The sequence below is a fragment of the Chamaea fasciata genome, unplaced genomic scaffold (genome assembly GCF_029207755.1).
Source record: "Chamaea fasciata isolate MVZ Bird 193981 ecotype frontalis unplaced genomic scaffold, bChaFas1.0.hap1 SCAF_5, whole genome shotgun sequence".
Classification (NCBI taxonomy): Eukaryota; Metazoa; Chordata; class Aves; order Passeriformes; family Sylviidae; genus Chamaea; species Chamaea fasciata.
This window is the reverse complement of record NW_027094090.1, coordinates 45837631-45856360: the sequence shown is the minus strand read 5'-3', so window position 1 is coordinate 45856360 and position 18730 is coordinate 45837631.

Here is an 18730-nt window from a genome sequence, read left to right as displayed (position 1 = left end):
ACGACACTATGATATTTTTCCTGCATGATTTTTTTGTGTCCTTCTTATTTGAGGGTTGACTGCAGAGCTTGTAAGTATTTATTTATCATTATTTGGTAATTTATGCCTAAACTAGCTAATTTTGGAACTAAAGTAAGAGATAATCTTAACAATGTTATTGTATCTCTTTACTGAGCAATTTTATACAAATTCTGTAGAATGCATACTTCAGGCACAGCAAGTGTCAGAAGATACCAAACACACCTTTACATTGTCGACTGGAAACAAGAACCTGTTGCAAGGTTAAATCAGCTTTTGCAGCTGTATCACATGGATGCCCTGAGTAACAGCTGACTTCTGCCACCAAGATTCTGGCCTGAACTTCTATTTTAAAGGCCAAAAGCAAATACTGCAGACTTCTTTCGCACTGATTTTGCTCTCAAACAATGGCTGAGTAAAGGTCAAAGTTTGGAGATGTTCTGCATCAAATGTTGTCTTTCTTTAAATATTTATGTGGAGGTTGCTGCTTTATTTTCTGTGGAAAAAAAAAAGACATTGGTAGGTGCTTTTAAGTTATGGGTTAATCCATTCTTTTTTTCATCTATCAGTTTATCTGAAGATCATCAACTGCCCAAAAGAAATTTGCTAGTGAGAGCAATGTCTGGATTCAAATTTTCATTATTTTTTCAAACTCCATCTTAAAACTATTTTGGATTTGTGTGTCTCCCTCTTTCCCTTTCTGTGTTCCAGAAGTTGATGCTTCTCTCTCTTTTTCAGCTACTCCTTGTTTAAAGAAGTCAAGCTCTGTTGAGGGTGGTGAAGTACTTGACATTAAATGGTCTAGTAGAACATTTTATGACTCAGAGCTCCTGATGAATGTGATTTATTAGGGATAAAAGCTTTTTCCTAGGTCAGATGTCTGAACTGAAGAGACAGTTCATTATAGAGGATCACTCATGTTTAGCAATGTAATAGGAATGAAGCAATTTTTTTATCATATTGGTCCAAATCTGACTTGTACCACTACTGTTCCTCTCTTCAGCTAGAGTTAATTGTCAGCTGAACAATGAAGGTACCTGGAACTAATTTATTTAGGAATATGTTCCATCTGTAAAGACTCCGCTAATGGACTACAAGAGGCCATGACTAAAGGATTCAGGTATAACGTTTAAGACCTTAGATAATAACTTGCAGAAAATATCATCAACTCTACGTGTCAACTTACACAAAAAAGGAACTATTGAACCTTTTAAAAAAGAGTATTTTGTTCACAAAGCTAAAGTAACCAGGACTATTTCTATTCACCGTAATGGTGGAATAACAGAGTCAAAAGAGTTCTCTCTCTCATTGCAACACACAGAAGAAAAGAGATTCCAAGCAATTGAGATCAAAAGATCTGACACTTTTTATAACTGTAGCAACCTACATTGAACCAGGACCACTACAAATATCTTGAGAACATTTGTGAAAGAACTGTCCAAATAGGAAAATTCCAATTCTAATTATTATTTTGATACAAACAGGTACAGTACATACAACCCTTGCTTTTCATTTTGTCAAGACACTGTGTGTAAAGCTTCTGATGGAATTACTGAATTTCACATGGGAGCTGACCCCTGAATATTTAAGCTCTGTAGTAAAAGAATAAATGGATTGAAAATTGGACATATGCCGTATGGTGGCTGATCTATATTAAGAACACTTATGCTCTAGATATTCTTTTGTACTATTTTAAGACTTATTTACAGTTTTGCATCCAACTGAACTACAAAGAGGGATTAAAGTGCAATAATGGAATATCTTAATCTGTGCTCCTCTAAATAAAATTAAGAAAACAAATTGTATTTTTATTTTCCTGCACAGAATAATGCAGTTAAAAGCCTTTCCACGACAATCTGAAAACTGTAGCCCAATTGTCCTAATACATAAAAAACTGGATTTTTTGTTCTAATTCCTGCAAAAGGAGAAATTTCTGTTGTTGCAAAAGTTTTTTTTATGAGATTGATTTAATCTTTCCATTATTTGGTTTTATTCCATTTACTATCTAGCCTTTTAAAATTTGCAAAATAGTTTGTTTATCTTCATTCTGAGAATGTAGGTGCCTACAATTTGCAAATATATCAGTCAAAAATAGACCAGTTAGATGTTCTTAGCTGGCACATTGTCAAGGCACACAATGAGGGAACCTCCCTCCTCTCTCTAGCACACACACTCTCACACACAGTCCTTTCTCTCTCACATACACACACAAACTCAAAAATGTATCCAGTAGAGTAAAATATTCACATTAATACTAGAAGTGATGGAGAAGAACCCAGGTCGACATCCCATCTGTTCCCTTGAATTAAATTTAGAATTCATATGTAATATAGACATTTCTGTCTGAATATCATAAAGCCCTGACACATTCAGGCTTTCATTAAAAACCTCTGAGATGTGACTTGAATAATAATCTGTCTTAGCTAATTAGTATTTTCAGTTTAGCATATTCACTTTCAAACGTATTGCTGTTTGCACATGGTAATTTAGGTAAACAGAGACCATCCACAGCTGCATCAATTAACACTGCTAATCAAAACTGAATTCAGGTAATTAGGCACATTTATGCAAAAAATGTGTAATTTGTGGGGAAAGCTAGATTCTTCAGTAATATTTCAATAAGTAGGAGTCCCTTTTTGCAAATAAGGCAAGAATATAATGGTAAATCAGCTCTAACATATACATGATACATAGTCAGTCACAAATATCTAAATTAAATCTCACTAATTGGTCTGTATTTTCGGAAACTTGACTATACTTTTTTCATATAAATATTTTCCTCAGTGTTTTGACACGAAAGAGTGGATATGTTTCTGATGGAAGTTTTAGTGATTTTAAAAGTTAATGTTTTCTCAAGAGGTTTTTGAACTGTTGAACACAATGGTCCAACTTGTTTTAATTTTCACACAGGAAAAATTTAATCAGAAAGCCCACAACTAAAGTAAAAGTTCATTTCTTCAAAGTAGGCACATTTTGGTTTACTTTAAACAAAAGCTAGAAATTTCTACGACCGTCCATTCTACCACCATTTCAAGAATGTAAAGCAGTAAACGCCTCAGAAATATCCTGCCTTGGCCTACAAAGTTTGACATCCTTTCCTTCCTCTCACTTAATCCAAAATTTGAAACTCTCCAAAAATGACAAAAAAACCCCAAGCCCAAATGTTTAAGCAGTGTAAGAAACTGCACATTCATAAGAGAATTTCAATTTCTATTCAAATGGAATGAAGGAATGTTCATTGAAATATTATACTCCAAGAGTTTTCATATGCAGCTATTCAAGTTATTCAAATTCAATTCTCTGTTATGCTCACTTTCAGAAAGCTACACAGGTCTGATGAACAAGGAATGCAATTATCAACATGCAGCTAATTTTCTATGATGAAAAGAAATACCTAGGCAATTGCTGATTTTTAACAGAAGCCTAAAATTAATCTGCACCTTTTCTATCTTCTCTCTGATTTGAGGCTAACTCTGGGGGAAAATATGCAATACATTTTGTGCAGATTTGCAACATGGAATATATAGCTTCTGCTAAAAACACATTGTGAAGAAAAAGAATTCTTTATAATTTTAAGGTCTAAGCCTATGTAGCTATTGAAATTGCAGTGTGTTTTCCAATCATATGTAATTCAGTGCATATCTCACTACTGAGAAAATTTCCTCTATATAGAAAATTGCCATTTGTTCCATTATAAAAATATTTTTTAAATACTGCAGTTAAAATGGCCTTAATCCTCCAATTTTCATTTAGCTGTTGGCTGAGTAACATATTGAAAGGACACTGAAATGAGAGGGAAGAAGAAAAATAAAGCCTTTGGCAGGAGTAAAATTTTGAGGTATTTTCTTTTCCAATAATCATAATGACTATTGCTAATGTTAGAAATTCTGAACAAGATAATTTCTAAACAATTATCAGACCAACATAAAAGTATGGGAGGAATAGTGGGGACAAACAAGGTTTTGACTGCATCTTTTTTTCTGGGTTTTTTTCCAAGAGAGAAACAGTCACTTATATTACATATCACATGCTAAACACTTCACCGATCTCTCATGTGACTAGTTAATAATGACATTCAGTGAAGATCATCAAAACAATCTTATGTGACCTGTCTCTGAAAGAACCTGCTTGATAAATGCTTTTTCAAAAGAGCAAAGCAAAAGGCACAATGACTAACAGTGTTTATTTTAGATGTTATAGTCCGTAGGAAGTGAGGACAGTGACAACATCCTTGCCTTCTCCCTCCTCCACCAGCCACACTGTTAGCACTTTTTTTGCCTAAAGTTGTCAGATACAGTATTCCAACAAAATTCCTAGAAAAACTTTACTACACTGCCCTGTCTCTTCAGCCTGACTGCCTCACTAAATGTAAGTAGACACACCTAGGAGAATGTCTTCACTGAACACATATATATTTAGCGTACATTATTACTTCATCATGAATTTCCCTGATGCACCACCATTTGAAAATTTTATGTCATGCTAGAGTACCATTATTTCAGGCGATTTGGAGGGATTTTTTTCCACAGAGGTTTAATAAATGTGTGGTAGTATTAGCTGATAACAGACATAGAAATAATGCCTATCTCAACAGAGAAAATGCTATATAGGAATGTTGGCTGGTAAAAAGGTGTCTCCAACACAAGCAGCTCCATTTTTTTTTCTCTTCTGTATTGCTTTACTGTAAAATATGGAAAATAACTGAGGCACCTTTCTACTAAAAAAAAAAAATTAAAAATTGGATTTTTCATCCCTATTACTGGTTATTTAAATACTATGGATAAGTATGACTACAAAGAATCAATAAATACTGTTTTCTTCAATTTAAAGAAGAGTTTCATCCTATTACTAGCACTCAAGAGCATTCCAGAATTATAAGCAAAAAATAAATATTTGAAGTTGTTAATTTTCTCCACAGAGCATGCAACTAATTATTCATAACATAAAAACTGTTGAAATGCTTCATGTTCCAGGTATTCATATGGTTAATTCAAGAACATGCAAAAATTTTTAGTTTGAGAAAAGCAAAAGCAAGAGCCAAAAGCTAACAATTAGTACTCTACACTTTACATGAGGAAAAAAAGCTCAAAAATTTGCAAATGTTGAAGGAAGCGCTAGTTCCATAATTAAAAATCAGGCAGAGATCCTTTTGGCAAATGGATCTCTTTGTTAAACATCCCACTAATCCAAGCCTGAAGGTATAATTCAGTACCCTGGAGGATCCCCTCTATACTTTTGCCAGCTGTTCCATTTAGGTCACTTCACCACAAGTTTAGCTTTTATCTATTCCTCACTTTCTTCACTGGGTCCCAGAAGCAGCAACCCATCTCTCTGAAGGCTGTTTAAAGTGTAAATGAAAAGACGAGACAGAAGTGAGCTGCTACCTCAGGGTCCTTAATTTCTGAACTGCAATTCCTTGGACTTCCCTACCTTGACAGATGCAATATGAAATCTTTCTTGATGAAAAGTGAGGAGATAAACTGAATATGGAATGCAGATGGCACATTCATTATCATTTTAATGCCTTACAGCTGCATTGAAGAATAGGAAATTTTACTAGGCAGAAAGTCCACTCAAGACCAAACAGTCATAGCAGCCCTTCTGCCCTTCAGCCCAATTCCCAGCACTACTGCTGTTGGCATGCAAGCAAAAGCCTTCAAAGAGCCATTTTATCTCTTCTCAAGTGGCCAGGGACAGGTGGATTCAAGGAGAGGAAATAAAATGAAAGAAAAAGAAAAAAAAAGAAAATAAAAAAAAAATCCATCACAGTCTGATCCAGTACTGTGTATGCCAAAGACCATGAAGAGTCCTGGGTGCAGACCTGACTCTCTTGCCTCCCTCTTCTGGACTGGAATGTGAACGAAGGAGACAGTAATCCTTGAAGGACTTGTTCATGCAACTTAAACCAACCTCAAATAACAAAACTACTTCTAGTTTACCATTATTTTGGTGCTTTTAACAAAAACGTAATTTCCTAACAAAAGCAACAAAAATATGTGAACTGGATCCATTTATAAAGGCTGTAGTCAGTGTAAATTTAAGCCCTCAGAGAGTCATTATAGTCCTCAGGAATGACTTTTAGACAGGATGCTGCTTTATAACAATGCCCTGATTTCTTGCTCTGCAAAAGTTAAGTGTAATTCATTGTAGAACAAATCACTGCCCGGACATCCATTTGTCTGCTAAATAAAAAAAAAGAGTCAAGCAGATATTCTGGGACGAATTCCTAAGTGTTCAACTTTTAATAAAAGATTTATAAAAAATGCAGCAAGCATATTACTGAGGTCTCTCCAATTTAATATTAAGTAATAAAGTTTGCACACACGGATATGAACTGTAATGTGTAACAGAATTATAAGATCTATTGGAAAATAACTTTCTAGATTTTTTAAATGCTGTTCAGTAGCATAGCCACAGCAACTCTGACAACCATCTGCAAGACTTTACACATGCAAGTAATTCCACAGGCTTAAGACAACTACTAAGATTATGTCCTGATCCTACCTAACCAGCATGAATTACTGGTTACAGCCTAAGAAGCCATTTGTTCACACTTGTACGAAGGATGGGAATCACAACCCTGAAGCAGCGCAGCAATTCACACACCTGCACTCAGCCTGCGCTGGAGGAAGCGCTCTGTCAGTCAAAAGGTACGGTTCTGCAAGCTCGTACATCTGAATTTTAAGGATCAGGGAGAAGGAAAAAGCAACTAAAAGAACAACATGGATGCAACTTAATTTCTAATTCTGTGATGGCTTGCACAGGTGAGCAACCCATCTCCGACAAGCCGCCATGTGAGGCTGGGCAGGGACCCTCACCTGTGTCACGCTGCCCCTGCACGCATCAGCTGGCTCGAGGTCTCCGCTAGCAGATAAAGCATATCCACAGTGATTTGCACTGCTTACCTCGCTGACGCTTCCATGCTCTCCTGCCAGCATTCCTGCACGTGAGGCTTCATTGCAGGCAGCTGCTCCCAAGTTCAGCGTCTCTGTGGCACGACTGCTCTGGCGGGAGTCAGCAGAGCAAAGGCAGGTTGCCACTGACCAGTTCTACCACAGCCCAGCAGCGCGCTGTCTGCAATCACATCTCACTGAGTGCAAAACGAAAATTACAACGTTTTTTTCTCTTACACTTAGAACAGTATGCTATATCATTCGTGTTTGCATTTAAATTGGACAGAATAATTTACTACTGGCTTTTAATTTCATAAGGGTTAATCACCTCAGCAAAGGTCAATCAAACTTTAATCTCCAATAAAATTGAAGTAGCTTCAGTCACCTGCAGGACATTTATTATTTTCTTATTTCCATGCAAAAGGATGCATCACTAATCTTTTAATTCTTTACATTAGCACATTTGCCATTAACATTTTACTAAAATTATTAATTCCTCCAAAAGTATTACAAGAGCTCATTTCTACACATCTCAGAAGATAATCCTGTTAAAAACCAGCCACATTTACTGTGACATTGCTTTAGTTGTCTGCTCTAATCCTCACAACCATTTGATACTCCAACTGAGTTCTAACAATGCACAAAGTCTCAATTACAGAAAATATTACAGGCTTTAGTTTAGAACAACAATATACTGTTTTAGTAACTTAATCTTCCCTATTGTCTGAAATCACAATACTAATGTATTTTGTCACTGCTCACAGCATTTTCTATTCAAAGCAAAATATAGATTTTTAATTTTGCTTAGCAGCTCTTGAAAAGCAATAGATTCACAAGAATAAGTTAAAACCTAAAATCTGTTACTGAGGATAGGAATAATAATGATGATAGGAACATGTTTCTGGCCTGCAGAGAAGTATTTCTTCACAAAACAGAAGTCTCTTTTGGGGTATAACCCATTAAAAAATAAAGAAATAATAAAAAAAGAACAGCTTGTTTTTGCAGTTGGGTCTACCAATTAAGAACAATTTATCTGCTATTAAGTTGACAGTCTCTCTGAAAAATTCACATCAGCATTAGTTTTAAACTACCATTGCAATAATATCAGCTCAAAATGAGAAAATTATTTAACTCGAAACAGATACTTGTCAAATATAAAAGAGCACATCCCCTCAAAAATGTTGGTTCTAGATAAACATCAGCTATGCTAGCTACTAAACAATACATTCCTTCAAAAGTCTACTGTAACAATTCAATCTGAATGCTCAGAACTAGTTTACCTGTAAAGACACAGAGAAAAGTGACAGAAAATTCCGGGAGAGCTTGTTACAGAACCAAAACAAAACGCAAACAATTCATTTCCTAAATTTTAGAAGCTGGTACCAAAAAGTCAGAATTTATTGGGCAGAAAAATACTAATACCACCAAAATACATGAGTCTCCCTTATCCTCCTACCATGGCTGTATTAACTCCTGTGAGAAAGAAACCTTGTATCTATTTAAAATGGATTTTTTAGCCATAATAATATTTTGACATACCGTAATGTAAATAAACTGTTCTTTCCCATCCCAATATTTCCTTCTCTGTCTCTCTGTCTCTCTCTGTCTCCGTCTCTCTCCTCTTTTTGTTTTAATATATGGCACACAGACAGACACACGCCCCCGTCACTGTCAATATGCACACTCATTAGCAATATGTCAGGCTGGCATTTTCAACACACTCCAGAGCATAACTGAGCTACCACACAGTTCACACACACACACGTTAAAATACAATTGCAGAGGAAAAGAGCTCAGTGGAAAAATGTTTAACTCGGAAAACTAGGTAACCATACAAAAGGAGTAAGTGAGATTCTCAGGCAGTATTTTTCCAAGGTGCTGTGAATTCCCAGCTATCATCATCAATGCTCCTCTCTTTTCACACACGCAAACACACAGACACAAATACACATATATGAAAGAAAGCATTTTAGCAAGATATTCAAATGCTGAATTACGGATGCAAGAACACCGTTTTTCCCCTGGGGTTTTTTTTTACGCCTTTAAGTTACATTCTAACTTGAAGTAATGTATGAAAAGAAATACTGCAAAACATAAACCCAAGCTGAACTACAAGTTCTTAGAACATAGATTGGCAACAGCATTTCTCAGCTTCCAGCTGAGAAAATTAGCTACGAAACAACTGCATCCGCATTTCTTGCAAAAAGCATCTAGCAAGACACCAAAGACCACTTAGAAAGGGTGAGTATCACTGATCTACGGTTTTGTTTATTCACCTCTTGACGGATTGATAAAACATATTCTAGATAGCTACTGCAACTGTTTTAAAATACGACACGATAGCACATGGCACCCTGGAATGAAAGGTATCATCAAAGGACCATGTACTTTATTTTTCAAAAGAACGAACAGTGGAGAAATGTATAGGGAAAGAAACATACCTTTAGTAATCCCAGTAAACGACTTTGAAGCACATCTACATAGTCCTGCAGCTCCACCAGTACAAAAGTCAACACTGCTGCGCTTGTGATCTCTGTGACAATGGCATCATACTGCCGGCAATTTTTTCGATTAAACTTCTCAGACATGGTAGCAACTTTGTTAATTATGATATTAGCCAGCTGGCGGGTACAATCAATCATCCACTGTAAGAAAGCCAGACAAAGAGACATCTAATCATTGCAACCAGAGCAGATAAATTTTGTTCCTTTCTTATACGTGTCACAGATTCTATCCCTCCTGACCCTCTACACAGCCATCGACTGTCAAATTTAGATTCAGCAAGCTCCCAGCTTTTCTTTATCCCTGCCTTAGATCTGAAACTCCTGGTTATCAGGAAGACAAGCGTCACCAGCTGTCTCAGAACAGGAAGGCAATCAGGTGAATAGTACTTATTATCTCTCATTGCCTTCTGAGGAGCAACAAGATTGATTTTGGATCAACAACGCATCCAGATCTCAAGCACAGGTATTACAGTGTCAAGTCTAGAATGCAGAGCATACATAAAGCTGACCTCAACCTTAATTAATACTGCATACCAAAAGTTTGAGGGGTTCTTTCCTTTTAGTTTTGTTTTGTGTTGAGTTTTTTGGGGTTTTTTTTTCCCTAAGAAAAATCTTATTTTTTTTTCTCCAAAGTTGTGTTAGATATTCTCTTATTCCAGGCCTCCTTTCCCCCACCTCAGAAAACCCAGGCAAGCAGACTGCACTGTTACTCCGGGGACTTTGTTTCACAGTTGAATAGTCTTAATTGGGCCCACAGAAGCAGTTAGCTACCATTAAACGCTTCTCTGTATACATCTTCCTCTCAACTAGTCTGATCGTACATAAAACCCCACAAGTGAAGCCTATGCTTTAAGAAGGTTAAACACGCAAATATGTTATAAACCCAGAATATAAAAGCATCGAAACAGAATCTGAGCTGATGGAGAATTTCCGCATTAGTCTAGAAACAGGAATATATTTGGGCTTTTCATTTAGAGCAGCATTGAACAATCATGCACTCTTACTGTAAGACCTTTTTTTACAAACCAAATGCACTGCAAAGTAGTGGAAGGTGGCTCATATGAAGTAGAAACAACGGTTACAACAGAACAGAAGCTATCAGAATAATGCATTCTGGTATAAAAAACCCACCAACTAACTTGATACATTTCAAAAACCCTGCTGACAGTTCCATTTAACTAAATGGAGTATAATAATCAATGAACACAAATTTAATAAGGACGTGCAAAAATTTTCAGGATCAGTTTTGGATTCTTGGTACATTGGCTGTCCTGGTACTTGGACTGAAGACTGCTTTTCCAAAACCGTATCTTTTAAAAAAATGTGATCTTATAGTTACTTCACCTTAAGTGAAAGCTATTTTAATATTTAGGGTGGTATCCAGCAATACTGGCTCAATCATTAAGAAGATTTTGTGGACTTAACAGCATAAAATTATCTCTGTTTTTAATAAATCCACTATAAACAATACATTTTTTTCTTGAAAGTATTCACATGCAGTTCCACTGAAATTTTCACTCTTTCTTGAAATGCAAACAGAAAATATCAACAGTTAGAAAATAGCAGCTAGTGGGAGTAACAATTACATCCTGACCTTGCTCCCTTGAAATTAGTGTTGCAGAACCTTCTTTGCATTTGGAGAAGTTAAATTTGTCTCCTTTGTGACTTCCTCATTTGGAAAGTTTAGGAGGCTGAATACAGGAATAGTCATTACTATTGTGTTCATAATTCATTATTAAACACAGATAATTGCTTTCTGATATTTGTTGGAAAGGACAAGGACAAGAAAATAAATTACATTCTCAAATGTGATGTCATTGTTTCATTCATTTTGGATGACTGAAGTATTCAACCAGCTTCTCAGGCAGATATTGAAGGCTACACCAGTTCTGCTTTGCATCCTATATCAAAATTGTTAACAAATTGAGATCTGGCTCAAGTACCTCCACAACACTTTGACACCAATGCAATGGCAGATACTGTTAGAAACTCCTAAGTTACTTTATTTAAATATCTAGCACCAAGAGGATTTTTCTCAGAAGGAAGACCTTCATGAATTATTTGCTCTCATTTCTATTGCTTTGCTCAAACCAGATCTTGATTTATTTAGGCAGCAGCTAAATATGAAGAAATAGTCTTGATTTTAGCACAGAGATTTAAGGCAAGGAGAAATAACTGAGCATAGCAAATGATCGAGGGACTTGAGAAGGACACAAAAACAGGAGGCTGCTGTAACTACCGGTTCATTTTTCTGGAAGATTAACCAAAATCATCAGATACATGAGCCTATCCCTAGAAATATCTCTAGTCAGCCACTATCATAGATCTGACTAGGTTTCTAAGATGTCAGAACAGATCTGAGCTGGCAAAACTGGAAAACAAACAGGATGGTCTCTGACAGATACAGATTGACCTGACCAATTATTTAAAAGAAGCAGGAATGAAAGATCAAACTTAGGACTCCAGCAATTACATCAGGTTTTCCTCTTATTCACAGGTTTTTTTTCCTTTTCATTACTTAAAAGATCACGGTGGAAAAATATGGAATTAACTTCACGTACCCTCAGCTATAATAAACAAGGCAACTGGGCTTGTCACTATGCTCTCCTCTGTCATCACTGGGATGGACAGCGTGACAGGACTCTGCTGAGCATGAATTATTATACCCATTTTCATACTTGGATACTTGTGGAACAACTTATAGACTGGACAGATATACTAGCTCTCTCTATTAGCTCTCGTGGAGATTGCAAATCTGATCTGAATTCAGTTTTAATCCTGCTTGAAGCAGGAGGCTGGACTAGTTGACCTCTGGATGTCTCTTTCAAACTGAATTATTTCATTTATCTATGAACTGTCTAAGGCAAAAGCAACATAAATAGTAAAAATTGAGTAAAAATTCAGCAAAACGAGATGATCCAAATTACAGGAATTAGAGATGTAATATTTACTGGGCAGGGCACCTCCTCTGAGTACTCTGGCCCTCAATTTCTTAAGCCTTTTGAAAAATCAGCCATACTTACTTGGGTTTTTTTTTCCCCTGTCCATTGAGACAAAAATATTAGAATTACCAAATCCTCCATACAATAAGAAGTTCAGAGAAAAGAAAATATATCAAGGGAATACACAAAGGAAGTGCACAAAGACCACCACGGAAGGAACTAGATAACATACTTGATACAGAAGGAGAAAAAGAAAGTGTGTGGTTAAGGAGGAGTAAATTCAGGGCCAGAGAAAAGAAAATTTTCATTAGAATGGAGGGAGATAAAACAAAGGTGAGGCCATGGTTAACTTAAAGTACGTTCAGCTTAAAAAAAAAAAAGAAAACATAAGCCATGGCCATAATAAAGGTGCTACAGCCTCAAAAGAGAGGTTTATTTTGGTAAAGACAGGATTACTCCAGGATTTCCACAGTATTTGCTACATTCTTAGAACACAGAATATTGTGGGGGAAAAAACCCAAAACATGAAAAGAAACAAAACACCCCCTAAAATCTCAAAAATTCAATGTAGAAAGAAGTATAGAAAAGAGTAGGATCCATTATCTAAAAAAAATTAAAATAAAACAACCTATTCATAAGCTTAATTTTAAAAATGTCCATCTAATAAACCTTCCATTTTAGTCTCATAAATCCTGTAAATCTTCCATTCAGTACCTCGCTACGAAAAAAAATTAAGTGAAATTAAGCAATAATATATGTAAATTATACCTTTAAAATAATGAACAATGTCATGAAAAGACCACTCTTCACATTGCAATCTAGTAGGTTTTTAAATTAGCGTTTAATGCTCAGCAACTGCCAATTATAAAGGAGCCTACATGTTTGATTCTGCTAGGAAACACAAACCAGGAGAAAGAAAAATGTACCACAAGGGCACAAAGTCAGCTCAGGAGGGTACACTAATACCAGCCAGTGCAGAGCTTTAAGGGAACACATATAGCAGAGCCTGGGTCCGAGGAGCAAAACCTGTCTGCAGTGAAGCTCTTCCTGAAAACAGGAGCTTTGAAGGTGTGGTGACACACTGACCATCTCACTCACTGATTCCGGCCTCATTCCAAGAAAAAGCGTACACAACTACACACAGAGACCTTATGGTATGGTTTCTCATTTTGGTATATCATATGCACCTGAAATAGCCACGGATACTTTTTCTTTTTAATGTTGTTTTAAGCAGTTGGCCTGCAGTATAAACTGCACATATATTCCATTGAAAAGAATTAAATAATAAAGCTTCACAGTGCAGAACAATGTCTGCAAAGGTCACACGTAGATTCTTGAGAGGGAAACGCCATGAGGCAGATGTGAAGAGGCCACATGTTGTCAATCCTTAGCACAGAATGAGCAGAAGTGAAATATTAATGCATTGCATGGAAAAGAACCTTGCCTATATTCTAGGAACTGACAAAGAAAGAAAAAGGGGGAAAAGACCACTTCTCCACCTTCAGTGTGATGAGCAGGTCCAGTTTTATCCCACTTTAATATTGTCAGGACACGTGAACTAAAGGATATCTGTTCTGTCCTGCAGTGGCCAGATGCTGACAAGACTGAAAGCTGAAAATGTTTTTTCCTTGCCACTCCTTTTAACCAATGCTCTGCTGTTTTGGTACCTGAACTAGTCATCATACATACCTCTTCTTAAACTGACCATTAAGAAAATAGACACTGCATATATATATGTATATATGTATATATGTATATATGTATATATGTATATATGTATATATGTATATATGTATATATGTATATATGTATATATGTATATATGTGTGTATGTGTGTATGTAAATGTATATGTATATGTATATGTATATGTATATGTATATGTATATGTATATGTATATGTGTATGTATGTATGTATGTATGTATGTATATATACACACACCAGCATCCTGCCTTTGACAATACCCAGTAGCAGGTGTCCAAGAAAAATGTAAGGCTAAGAAAGTAGCAATTTTCATTCCTGATGTACACTCCCATCTTCTACCCACCCATGGCATGGAAGTTAACTTAGCACAAAGCCAGGACGTCCTAATGCAACACATTTGACAAGAATTTCAATTCTGTTACCTACATAGCAGAATGACCCAAAAAATCCATACCATGTGAGGGCAGTTAAATCACTGACAATATATCTGTAAAACAGAAATGCTTGTGGGAATAAGAAAGACTCAGCGGAAATCTAGAAAAAATTAATCTGTCCTAAACTATTTGTTTGCCTATTTTTTAAAAAAACAAGATGTTCATTAACATTCAGACTAAAAATTCTGGATTTGAAGTGGGGTTGGGGGTTGTATCATTCTGTAAAGATGAGGCAATAAAATCTTGCATTGTCTCAATGGAATGACAGTATATAAAAGCACCTTCCCAGAGAGCCTCTCACTAGGCCAAGTGAGATATCAGAACTGCACTTTCAGGAGCTAGTAATAGTTCTTCCCTAAAGGCAGCGTTTACACTGTTTTACAAGAAACTCATTCCCAATGTTGTGGTTAAAAAGCCTTTTCTACAGGCTGAAGGCATCTCCTATGCAAAAGTTCTCACCTGCAGTAAAGTGGAACTGGAATGGGAGACACACACACAACAGAGGACAAAATAACAACTGAATAGAACAAATGCTTATTCTGGAGACAACTAACACAAAATACATTGGAGAAAATATATTGCCGTTATACAGCAACACAATCTCTTTAGATTATATGGTACTTATGTTTAATGTGTCATTTCATATTTTTCCCCAAAATAAAAAATGCACTTACAGCTGAAGTAGTCTCATAAAATTATCCATTTTGTCTGAATAGAACTGAAACATGTAAAACACTAATAACGTGACAGAAACAAACTCTGGTACATGACCCATTAGAAAGGTTGTAACTTCAATGATCCAATCAAAGTGACATAAGCCAAACACCCAACAGACAGAAAAAAAAAAATTCAACAACATAAACCACTAAAATTGTCAGATTATAATTCATTAAAAAGAAAGTATAGAGTTAATGTAGTTACATTTTAAGTCTGGATTCTGTGAAGATAGGTTTCAAATTTTGGAACTGCCCAACACAGGCATCTAGGATATTAATAATTTTCTAAATTCACTTAATAAGCTGCTTCCAATACAAATAGTTAATTTCCTGACAGATAATACTCTACAAGTGATTCATTTCAGAGCAGAAAAAAGTTGCAAAGGAAAATTTAAAAAAAAAAAAAAAAAAAAGAAAAAGATAACAAGGAGGCCCAGTCAGTCACCATTTTTTCCCAAATTCTAAATTTCTTCCTTATATATATTTTAAAATGGTTTTCACATCAATGTCAGTCATCTATTATTTTCAGTATTAGATGACAGAGAGCTCTTACAGAGTCTTCGGTCAAAAAGTACCTGCAAGAAGATGATCAAACAGCAAGAGAAGCATAGTTTAAGGTGGGAGGGAGGGTGGTGGGGGATTAGTTTGTTTGGGGGAAGGATATTTATTATATCAGTCAAAATTTATCAATTTATCTTTTTTTGCAGCAACAGCAGATGTCATTGTATTATATCAGATTCAGGTCTCTTTTTACTTCTTCGTTACAGAAATTACCACTAGTAACAGTGTTGTCTACCTATGCCACAGTGAAATCAAGCCTTAACTAAGTAATTTTATGAGGCTATTGTTCCTTTTAAGTAAAGCCTAACAAGTTCAAAAGCAAAAATGTGGTTCTTTCCCAAAAATATACTGTTTATGCTTTTTTTCCTTCACTTATAAGGATGGTATTTGCACAAGGACACTAAAAGATCCTTGTGTAATGTGACTGCATGGTCATATGCCATTGACCAAAGAAGCACCGGTGGAGGATACATCTCCATTTTTAAATGTAGGTTTCCCCATCACATAACAATCAACAGCCCCAGGTTTTACCACACCAAACAGGGAAGTGGAAGCTCTGCATAAGGAGCCTTCTCCAGAGAGAGAGCATTAAAAAAACCCACAAAAACTTTAGTGTCCATATGCTGGCTATTCCCAAAGGGACGAAATATGATGTGTATATGCAGCAAAATGGGGAATAGCTCTGAGTATGCCATACATGTAAGATGCTAGACTGCAGTGAAATATATCAAAACCTCTTAAGAGCAAAGACTCAAGAATTTTGGTGCCTTAGACCTCTCTGCTAATCTGAAAACGCGCTTTCCATTCTAGCATTATTGATCATGAGAAAAATGAAAATTCTATTCTCACTTAAAGCTGAACACTGATTTAAATCTTTTTAAAAACAGAATTTAAATTCCATTGTATGAGTAGAGGAATCAATCATACCATTAGAAAATGCTCTGTTGGTGGTGCTAGTTTCAACTGAAAAGTATAATGAAAATTATTAATTTGCTGGCTTCATTTGAAAAAGAGTAATCCCTTGCTGGTTGTCATACTTAAACTTAGGATTGTGGAGGAAAAAAAGATAACCCAAAATGTAACTGTAGCTCAGCATTTAACTGAGTTAGAACATGGAATTTTGAATGTCTTTAAATCAAAACTGCTTGGAGTGGAATAAAACCAAAGTTATGAAAAAGTTTAACTTCTTAACAGTTCTTAAGGAGCTGGTTTAATTAACAGGAGTTTAGAAGGGATGAACTTATATATGCCCATATGTCAGGTTGTCAAGGTGATATACCTCAAGAAAGTTCTGCATTATACTAGCTCTTCTCACTACTTCTCAATGCCACCGCAGTACAGGTGTTGATACCCCGTAGCAGGCTGCTCCGAAGGTGTGTACTGCCGCAACCTATGTCTTTGACAAGTCCACTATTTATCACCACTATCACCAGATGCAGTAATCTGTAAATTTATAAAAAATTACACTAATCCCTTTAAAGTATTCCAATCAAAGCTCTAAAATGCAAAGTGCCAGGCCTGAAAGTGACATGGCTCTCCCAGTTTTGCCTGCATTTTAAATACCCTTACCAACTTAATTATCATTATGTTAAAGCTGTGCAATCAAGTTCATTGAAAATAAAGAGTCGTGTTAAAAGAACAAAATAAAATTGATGTATTCAAGTGGAAAAAGGTAAAATAAACAAAATAAAACATTAGCTAGAAGTTAGGAAGATCATGCATTACGATGAAAGATGAAACAGATGCAATACACAGCAAAGATCAAAGAGCTCCATCAATTCATTCGGAGAGTCAAAACCCAGCTGAGCATGGGAGCCCTGTCCGCATAATAAGAAAGGTTGACTAAAACATAAGGATTAAACAGATGAGCTGTCTCCAGTGAATGTATGGCACAGGAAGCCCTGCTGAGCCACTTGTAAAGACACTTTGGAATTGTACACCTGCTACTCTACAGTGAAACCTACAGGAAGCCAGCCTGCAAGGGGAAAGAAACCCACTAAGGGACTAAATAGCTATCTTTAGGAGAAGAAAAAAAAAAAAAAAAAAAAAAAAAAAAAAAAAAAAAAAAAAAGAGTTGATACAAGAAAACAGCAGCTAACAGATTTGCTCTTTCCCCTCCATTTCACTTATTTATCAAATATTTCCACCACAAATGCCTATAGAGAAATTGTTATCACCACCCTCTCACTCCCTCAAAATAAAAGAAAAAAGCTTAGCACTTAAACTATGAACACAACCATCCATAAATAGCAGATCAGCCTACTATCTTCAATGAAACTGTCACAATATTACTGGTTTGGAAGCTCTCTTTGTACTCCTGCACTTGTGTTAACTGGCCAAATCTATAATAACTTCAGTGCTGTGGGATTAATTTTAAGGGTCAGTAAAATTTATATTATTTCAAATACTGATAGCATTTAAAATAAGGTTATATAAAAGTCTTCTTTTGCTCATCCACTTTATGGACAGAGATGCAGACATTTCAATCAAAATTTATAGCTGATGACTAGTTTCTCTTATCTTATTGGTAACAAGAAACAAAACTAGAAAAAGTTAACAGTTAAGACACACTATTCAATTCAATTCATTCATTCATTAACTCTTACATTTAAAGTAAAATCCCTATGACATGCATGTAGCCATAAACACTGTGCTCTCACCAAAAAAAAAAAAAAAACCCAAAAAAAAAAAAAAAAAAAAAAAAACAAAAAAACACAAAAAAAACCCCTCACACACGGAAAATGCAGGGCTAGCAGTTACTTAATGATTCAAAGAATGCAAACTGCAGGGGTTTCCGACAGGATCAGTGCCATCCATTGCACCTCGTTGCAAAGAACGGACCAGGGATGCCGTCACACCATAAGATGGTAAACCATAACCTAAAACAATCAGGAAGCAAAGCTTGCAAGTTTCTTAAAGCTTTGCTTTCTGGCATATGTATAATTAATATCCACTGC